The following is a 10,344-nucleotide window of genomic DNA, read 5'->3' as shown; positions in this document are numbered from 1 at the left end:
TAATGTAAACTTTGAAACGGAAACTATAAACTCAAAACGGAAACTCTAGCCAAAAAACCCCGAAAAAACATCAAAAACAATGCTAAAAATGAAAAGTGTTGATGTTGGAATAACATCTTTTTTTTCCTGGGTAAATTTTCAACATGTTTTAAAAACGGCGGTGAAAACCAATTTTTTGCGCAAAAATTATCCAAAAAACACCATCAAAACGAAAAGTGTTAATGCTGGGAGAACACTTTTTTTTTCAAAAGTAAAATTTCAACATTTCAAAATAATGGCGTAAAATATTTTATCATGACCCCGAAAAACATTAAGAAAAAAAAAAAAAATTCAATCATAAAAATGTAAAAAAAAAAAAAAAATCAAAATTAATGATAAGAATTAAAAAACTAAATATATATATATATATATAAACAAATAAATATTAAAAAAAAAAAAAGAAGAAGAAGAAAAAGTTATCTTATAAACCATAAAAAAAAAAATTGGCAAAAAAAAAAAAAACAAAAAAAACTATATATATATATATATGGAAAAAAAAAAAAAAAAATTAAAATTAAAAAAATAAAAAAATTAAAATGTACAAATTAAAATTAAAAACAAACTAGATCTAAAAAAAATAGAAAATTAACAAAAAAAAAAAACTACTAAAATTAAGATTAAAATGTTGATTACTTAAAAAACAAATATAAAAATATATATGAAAGACAAAAATAAAAAATGTGAAAAAAAATTATCTCACAAACCATAAAGAATTCGGAAAAATAAAAATTATATATATATAAGTTAAAAAATGAAAAAACACACACACATTAGCAAAAACTGGGAAAAACAAAACAAAACAAAAAAACAAACAAACTAGTTTAAAAAAAAATAATAAATAAATTTAACGAAAAAAAATTTAAAAACTAGTAAAATTAATATTAAAAAAATAATAATAATTCTAAATTATTAAAAAAAAAAAAAAGCCCAAATAATGCGTTATTTTTATTTTAAAAAAATGTAATTTTTTTTATTAAACATACATATTTTATTTAACAAAAAAAAAAAAAAAAAAGAATTTTTTTTTAAACCTACCTTTTATATATTTTTTTAAAATAACCCACTTTAATAAATCAGCATAAAAATCACTACCATTCTAAAACGCAATGTACGAAAAAAAAAAAAAAAAAAAAGTGCCAAAAACTATGCTAAAAAAAAAACATGTGTGTTCTGCATCACCCCTTTTCAAAATCGGGTCACTTTTTTGCTATCTCTACAAAACGGGTAACAGTGTCAGTTCCCGTTTCAAAGTTTACATTGATGAACTCTGATAATTTTTCATGGATCCAATTCGGATTACGGTATTCCCACTGAAAAAAAAATTGGACCACCAAAAGTTGGTTTTCAAGCATCAACTAAGTGAGGATACAATTGTCCCACTTGTCCAATCTCTATCCATCTTGCACTGCTTGGCTTTAAATCCTTCAGCCCAACTCTAAGGTACTCAACATCTCCCCTGCACGTCGTTCTCACCTTCTTGTCCAAAACTGTATCTTCCTGCAATTCATTAAGATATTCAGGTAACAGGTCATCTTTAGAAGGCAATTGACTCTGCTCTTCGGGATCCTCAATTAATGAAGGTTCAAACAGTCTCAAGCTATCTGCATTTACGACTGAGTAGATGTACATGTAAGCTGGTAAATCAAGGCGAAAAGCATTCTCACCAATTTTCTCAAGTATCTTGAAAGGTCCATACCTGATAGGTTTTAACTTTTTACCTTCACCTTGCATTCTGTCCTTACTGATATATAGCCAGACTTGGTCACCAACTTGGAAACTATGCTCCATCTGATGCTTGTTATGCCTTGCCTTGTATTTTGCTTGGCTCTTTTCCAGCTGTTCCTGTACTGCCTGGTGAATCTCTTGGATTTGTTCAATGAACCTAGTTGCCTTGTCCACATCACTGTGTCCATCAACTGTTGTGTCTTTACTAAAGACAAAATCCAAAGGAGACCTTGGTGTGAAACCAAAATAGGTCTCAAAAGGAGATCTCTGTGTAGAAGAATGTTTTGCTCGGTTGTAAGCATGTTGCACATAACACAAATGTTCATCCCAAAGCTTAGGATGCTTACTGCAATATCCTCTGAGCAACTGGATCACTGTCATGTTGACTACTTCTGTCTGGCCATCAGTTTGTGGATGGAAAGTTGTGCTTTTCTTCAGTTTGGTGTCCATTAGTTCCCACAGACTTGACCAAAACTTCCCCACAAATCGGGTGTCTCAATAAGATACAATGGAAGTGGGTAATCCAAAATGAACCCATACATGTTGAAAGAACATTTTTGCAGTTTGTTCAGTTGTAATCTATTTACTACAAGGTATCAAAATACACATTTTGTTGAACCTATCCACAACAACATACAGATAATCATGACCTTTCCTAGATTTAGGCAGTCCTTCAACAAAATCCATAGAAACACTTTCCCAAGGATGAGAAGGTATTGGTAATGGAGTGTACAAGCCTAGTTTTTTGTTGTTGGGCTTGCTTTTAGCACACATAGTACACCCTCTTACATATGTAGAAACTGTCTCGTTCATTTTTTGCCAATAACAAAATCTTTGCAGCTGTGCAACTGTTTTACTTACCCCAAAGCGACCTGATATTAGAGAAGTTTGTGCTTCTCGAATTATCTTTACTCTTTCAGTTTGTGGAATGCATAGCTTCCCACAATGATATAGGAGTTGGTCCTTTACATGATAATCCAATTCTTCTATTCGTTTGCCTTGACTCAAAGTTGCATATACATCTTTAAAGTCTATATATGAGCATATTGTTCAATGTAGCTCTCATGTAACACAAAATTATGCTTAAGTATAGTAGATGCATTTATAACGGGTCTAGATAACATATCTGCAACTTTATTGTGTATGCCCTTTTTATATCTGATGACTAAATGAAACTGTTGTAGAAAACTCATCCATCTATAGTGTCTTGATTGTTGCAACTTAGTTTGGGAGTGTAGATATTGAAGTGGTTGATGATCAGTATGTATTATTGTCTCTTTGCCCATTAAGTAATGTTTCCACTTTTTCACACTCTGTACTAATGCATACAATTCTTTATCATATGTAGGATAGTTAACCACTGCAAAATTAAAAGTCTCAGAATGATAACATATGGGTTTACCGTGCTATGTCAACATTTCTCCCATGGCATAGTCACTGGCATCCGTTTAGATCTCAAATGGTCTTTGAAGATCAGGTAGTGCTAGTACTGGTGCTGTACTAATCTTTTCTTTCAAGGTGTCGAAGGCTTTCTGTTGTTTGCCTCCCCACTAAAACACCTTGTTCAATCCTGTCAAAGCATGTAAGGGAGCTACAATTAAGGAAAAGTTAGAAATGAACTTTCTCCAATATTGTGCTGCTCCTAAGAAGCTTCTAACTTCTGTAGCAGATTTGGGTTTAGGCCAGTTTACAATGACTGCCACCTTAGAGGGATCTATCTTCAATTCACCACCCCCTACTATATGTCCCAAATAATTCAAAGATGTTTTGCCAAATTCACATTTTGAGAGTTTAACATAAAGTTTTTCTTTTTTCAAAACATCTAGTGTCTGCTTAACATGCTTTAAATGTTCTTCCCATGTTTTGCTAAATATCAGAATGTCATCTAGATACACAATAACAAAATCATCAAGAAAAGGTCTGAGTACATCATTCATTATTCTCATGAAAGTAGCAGAAGCATTAGTTAAGCCAAAAGGCATAACCAGCCACTCATACAATCCCTGCTTTGTTTTGAAAGCAGTCTTCCATGCATCTTGTTCTGCAACTCTGACCTGATGATACCCACTATGCAAGTCTAACTTGGAAAAATAAGCAGCTTCTTTCAATTGATCCAACAGATCATCTATGCGAGGAAGCGGATAATGATTTATGATTGTTATCTTATTCGGTGCTCAATAATCAATGCACATCCTCCACGAGCCATCTTTCTTTCTCACCAAAACGATTGGAGATCCACATGGTGATGTGCTAGGTCTGATGAACCCCTTCTCGAGCAACTCCTACACCTACTTCTTGATTTCGGCATTCTCTAAAGCGGACAATCTGTACATTCCAATGTTATGCAATGGAGCATCTTGTTGCAAATTAATTTCATGCGTTATTTCCTTTTTGGGTGGCAGACGTTTAGGTTCTTGAAACAAGATATCATACTCTAAAACAACATTTTCTAAATCAACTTGTTGTTTAGCATCACAGCCTTCAAATACATTGGTTTTATCAGGTTCCTTTTCCTTTACAACCATCAGTAAGAATATTTGCATGAGTTTATCATTCGTTTCATCTGCCCTGAGTTTATGAGAGTATAATTATTCTTGAGCTTATGAGCTCTTACAAAGTATTCGATTCCATCTTTAACAAGTAGATACTTGTTCTCAGCTCTATAGAAGATAGCTTTTCTGTCATACAAGTAAGGGCTTCCTAAAACAATTCCACATATATCCAAAGAAATTATGTCTAACTCAACCTCATCTACAAATGTTGACCCAAAAGAAAGCTTGAGTTTGTATTGTCTAGTCACTTGTAGTTGTACTTTATCATTTAACCATCCTAATGGGTATGGTTTCTTGTGAGGTGTAGTCAATAATCCCAACTTCTTTACAATTGCTTCAGAAATTAAATTTACTTGTGAGCCACTATCAAACAAAGTATCAATCTTTTGATATGTATACATAACTCGAATATGGAAAAGCTCATGTCTTTTTCTCTCATTTTCTTCATTAATAGTAGATGTGCAGAATTACTAGTAGATGCTTCAGAATTCTTACATTTTATACCTGTGGCCGCAATAGTTGTTTCATCTCCTGAGTCTAACCCCAAATCTTTCTGAATAACTGCAGCAATCTTCTTCTTCTTGCCCTCAAACTTCTTAGGCTTCAGCTCCAGATTCAGAATCCAACAGTGCTCATCATCATGCCCATCCTTCTTACAATGAATGCATGAAGACTTGCTCTTCTGTGCAATGTTAGCTTTCCTTGCTTTCCATTTCTATTTTCTTTTCTCCTTATTCTTGCTTGCAGTGGGTTGGGATGATCCCTCAACTTTTGGATTTCCATTCTTTCCTCTAGCTTCTAGATGAGTAGCTTGAACAGATACCTCATCTATACTAGTGGGATTAAACATGAGGATAGTGTGCCTCATGTAGCTGTGTAGACCACCAATGTACTTCAACAGAGTCTCAGGTGAGTCTAATGAGATTCCTAGAATCAATGCTCTCTTCCTAAATTCTTGGGTGTATCCTTATACACTTTGCCCTTTCAACTGTCGAAGAGCTTGCCAGCTCATCATGGCTTGCTGCATGTAGGCCAATGGATAGAACTACTTTTTTATTGCAGAAACAAATTCACTCCAGACAAAAATAGTCTTACCATGTCTCTTCATGTCAGCTTGGGTCCTGCCTTCCCACCAAACTAAGGTAGTGCCTCCAAAGCGTAGGCTTTCCATCTGAATCTTGCTCTTGTCTGAATCGATACTTTGCACTCTACAATAAACATCAATTTGTCTGATCCAATTGCCCAGATTTTTTGCATTCAACTCTCCATCATATATAGGTAAATCAAATTTAACATCTAGCTTAATCAAAGATGCCTTATTTTTATGTTCAGGGCTATTAGGAGGTGTGAGAAAGCTTTCTTCTTTCCCTTTGCCTTTTGAGTGGTCATGGAGGAAAGACTCATCTTCTCCTTTGTCTTGTTTGGAGCCTGATGCATCTTCATCCTTGTGTTTTCTAAAATCCTTATACATTTCCTCTACCATGGACCTTATGGCTAGGAAACTATCTATGAATTGAGGGTCTGGCCCCACAAAACCTTCTTCTGACATTGTCTTCTGAGGATAGACTCTCCCAATTTCAGGATTAGTTTCGACCAACTCTCCTTCTCCTAATTTGAGCTTTGACCTAGTTAGCATTCAACAGCTAAATCCAACACAAGCTTGTCTAACCTTAACAGCCTAGAGCTCTGATACCACTTGATCTGAAAATCACTGGTGAGTGATGTCAGTTAATTAATTAATGAATAAAGGTATTACAGACTCATGTGCTGGTGTGTGTCTATGTTATCTTAGGCAACGGATTGATAAGATTTCAATATACACAGACACTGGAAAACAGTAAGAGAAACACAGCGAGCAAAACAGAACACAACAAAATTTAATAAGGAGTTCACCCAAGCTACGTCTTCGGTTCAACTTTCATTGGTGGCCTTCTTTTATTGTGTCGTTGAACAAGGTTTTTACAATTAGGAGCTCGTATTGAGTCTCCTGGAACAGATGATGCTTAGTAGGGTGGTTCTTGGATTCCCCAAGCCACTAGAGTGCACAAACTCCCCCTTACTAAGTCTCGACCTCCACTGGTCTTAATGGGACGAGTCCAATTTGGTACTCAATTCCCGACAGATATCCTCACAAGGATTGCTTGAAACTCTCAAGCCTGGTTCTGTCTGTCCTTTGTTGCCTTAGCTCTACAAGTCAGCTCGGCTCTCTATTCTCTACTTCTTGCTTTACTCTCTCTTTTGTGTCTTTGTCTCACTGTCTCCTTCTCAATTGTCTTCTCTTTTCACTGTGTTTTGTTCTCTATTTGTTCATGGCTTACAGCCAATCTGTATCATGACTGTTTGCTTCCTCTTCCGCCTCTTCGGATCTCCTACTGTTGTCCACTTGGAATTCCCTGCCTCTGCGTCATCGCCACTGTGTAACGTCTCACAAGGAGGTGGCCACTTGTCCCTTCACAAACTGAGCACCAACTCTTCCTCGACGGTTCGTTATTTCGGTTATGTTGTGAAATGATTCATCTGCCAACTTAGCGGTCAAATAGAACTTCAAACTTTTATATGCCATAGCTTATTTCTCTACCAAATCCGGTCTCCCCATCGGGCGCAATCTCCGCCGTTAGATCTAGGGCCTCCAGATCCTACGATTATCGCGTGGTTGACTTGCTCAGGCGTTAGCCCGCGATGAGAGCAGTTTTCTCTCTCATCCGCCGGACACGCGTCATCCAACGTATGGAATCGCTGGGTCTCCTGACAAACCCGCTTACCACCCAAAATGCCTCCGATATTCCACCAGTTTTGGAGCACGGGACCCGCCTCTCAGTTTAGCGCTTTTCCCACGGTTTTTGGGTTTCTCTTATGACCGAGCGCTCGAGGCTATCCCATTTCGAGGGGCTTTGCCCAGCAATGCGCGAGCATCAGAAATGGCCTCCATTTTCTGATCTGGATTTCCCAATTGCTAGTTTTGCGCCACTGCGCGGTCTCCATGGGCCTCGGTCAGCGCACTTTGACCGAGGTCCTTGTTGTTCTGTGCTGGCTACAAACTGTCATTGTCCAGAGGTCCTTCCTGATAGCTCTTGTTCACAAGTTTCTCTTTGAAGTCTGTCATCATTCGAAATAGCCATAGAACTCTGATAATTTTTCATGGATCCAATTCGGATCAAACATGGATAGAATAGCAGCTTCCAAGACAAATATTTAACAGGTTCAGGGGGAGAAGAATAATTAAAGGATTATAGGTTCACAGGAATCATCAGTGTCATAGGAAGGCTTCTCATCATGGGAAGAACATGTAGGTTGCATGTCCACAGGGATCGTCATTGACAGGTTATTACAAGAAGGCTTCTCGTCAGAGGGAGCACAGGAAGATGACAGGTCCATAGGAAGCAAGAAGATTTTCAGGGGGAGTCACCCTTTACCATTGATTTCAAAGGGGAAGAGAAATCCTGGAAAGAAGATTGAAATTATGAGAAGGAGATGGAAGCATGAAGTCAAGGGAAGTTATGCTTGTAGAAGGAGTATGTGTGTTACCATTAATGACAAAGGGGGATATTGTTGGATGGTGTTGTCATTGATGTCAAGCTATGGAGTTGATTAGGTTTGACTTTGACTAAAAACACCAGTCATTGATGTCAAATGGATAATGAATGATTCTTAGTAATTGTCTAATTACATCAAGATGGAAGCTCCATTGTTGGATGGTTGAAAACCCAAGTCCTAGGGTTTGGGTTCCATGGACTAAAGATGTATCCTGACTTTGTCGACGGTTTTTGAACGGTCAAACCATTGAGGTTGGGTTGGATATATAGGTAATTATATTCTCCTTGAAGATATGTTTATGTTGATATGTGGTACGCCCCGTGGTTCCTCCTGGTTTGAGATAAAATTGAGTTTGAAGTTGAAGACCCAGTTTTGTGGGCTAAAACCCCAAGGGGTAGTGACATGACATCTTAATCACCTATAGTTCTTAATAAGCCCTCCCCTTAACACTATAAAATACATTTTTATTCCTCGCCAAATCACATCAGCTTATGACCTTTGATTTGAAATTGTTCAATCTTCTTTCTGAGGCAAAGAATTTTTTCTGAGGAAAACATTGTGGATTTTTGTTTGAGCAACAGTTTGGATCTCTCTTTTGAGGCAAAGTGGAATGTGTTTAAGTGTTTCTATATTATCAAGCTCTATGATGTTCTTTTTTCAAATAATTTTTGACACCTCTGATAGGGCTTGGTCGTAGGCTGAGCAGACAACTTTTTCTGGATTAGGGCACTTGGATCTATGGAAGTGTGAATCAGTTCCTTTTATGTTTTATTTTGGGTGATTTCATTGTGAACACAAATATCATACCTCTTGAATGTTTTGTAAACTCACTACAACACTTATATATATCATGTCGCACAAGTGATTCGATTTCCATAATGTTGAAGGAACAACACCTTTGATGGAAATATGATTCTTAGACCTAACTTAAAGTTGCTTGAATTTATGCCTTAACATAAAAAGTTTCATGGGCTTGAATTTGATTCAATTTACTTGACCTTGACATCAATATGATAGTGACAACAGCAAGGTAATTGTGAACAAGTTGTGACTATCTTAGAGTTCAATGACAATAATTAGACTGTAATCCCTTATATAGTGAGAAGGAAATCTACAAGAAGACCTTGATAGAAGTTGCTTTCATTGACTTGACTTGTTGATTGTGACATTAACAATAAAAATGTTGACATCTAATGGACAAAAATTAATGTTTGACCTTGACCTCACTTAACTATGTTACCTATATATGACTTTGATTTGGCAATCGTTCTATCTCTAATATGTGATAGTGTGTTGACACGATAACAATTGATATGACAAAGACCTATGACTTAATATTACGTGTCTTATTATAATGACATTTAGCATAACAGGGGACAATTTGACTTTGGCCTGACACTCACCTCTAAGATACTTAGACATAAAAAGTATATTGACACTTTGATTTTAATTTATTGAAGGATAGTTGATGTTATCTACAACAAGTGACACATTAACAATTGATACAATATCTTGACTTTGACTTACATGACCTTGATAGAGGTTGGAAAAGGGAAGCCGAAAAGGAGCCGAGGATGAACCCTAGACTCTTCGCAGCCGCCTCCCCTGTTTCGGCCACCGCCTGGCCCCGCATTAGCACTGTTGCAGCAGATGAGGCGAGTTCAGAACCGGATTCGCAGAAAGAAGCAGCGACGACGGGATCAGTGCTTGACCAAAAGGCGTCCGGATCCAAGATTGGCTGCGTTATCCTCTGTAGCAGCAGTCAAGGCAAAGAGATGTACTATCTGGCCACAGTTGATGAGCTTGGACTCGTGCTGGGGCTTCGTTCTTCACCCACTGCCACCCAGATCATTACAGCTTGCCTTAACGCAAAGCTGCCCAGCGTTCAGGACAGCCGCAGCAAGAAAAGCTTGAAGCCTTCTCACAGAAACTCTGCACTTGCCATCAGGGTTTCGGCCAGTCAGAAAGCAGTATGTTTTTGCCACGAACCAAAGCAGCTGTCCGCATCATTCACATGGCCTCCATATGGATCTGGAGCAAACAACGGATCTCCGAAAAGCAGTTGCAGCTTCAGATCTGTCAACGATTGGCCAGATCCGGTCATCCAGCAGGCAGAACAGGCCATGCTCTGGCCAGATCCAGAGATCTGTACTCATCTTGGCATGAGTTCAAGGCCAGAATTTGACTCCTTTCATATTCAAATCTCTCAGCTTTCAGGCAGCACCATCATGCAATGGGTTAGCCCTGCAGATCTGGTGCAGGATCTCAAGCTGAAGCTAGAACGCAGACTGGGGATTCCATCAAGCATTCTGCGGCTACTCTATCAAGGTAAACAGCTCGAAGACCCTCTCCCTCTCTTCGCTTACGGCATTTCCAGGAACAGCTTGGTGGTGGCGACCCTTCGTTTAAGAGGAGGTGCAGCGGGGCAATCATCCTCTACCCGTCCTTTCTCATACAAAGATGTTGTTCACTCTGAGTATCCCAAGCCTCCGGA

The sequence above is a fragment of the Pinus tabuliformis genome, chromosome 4_1, assembly GCF_031772625.1.
Source record: "Pinus tabuliformis cultivar Carrire ecotype Pingquan chromosome 4_1, CPIR1, whole genome shotgun sequence".
In the NCBI taxonomy this organism is placed as follows: Eukaryota; Viridiplantae; Streptophyta; class Pinopsida; order Pinales; family Pinaceae; genus Pinus; species Pinus tabuliformis.
Note: the sequence above shows the minus strand (reverse complement) of the source record.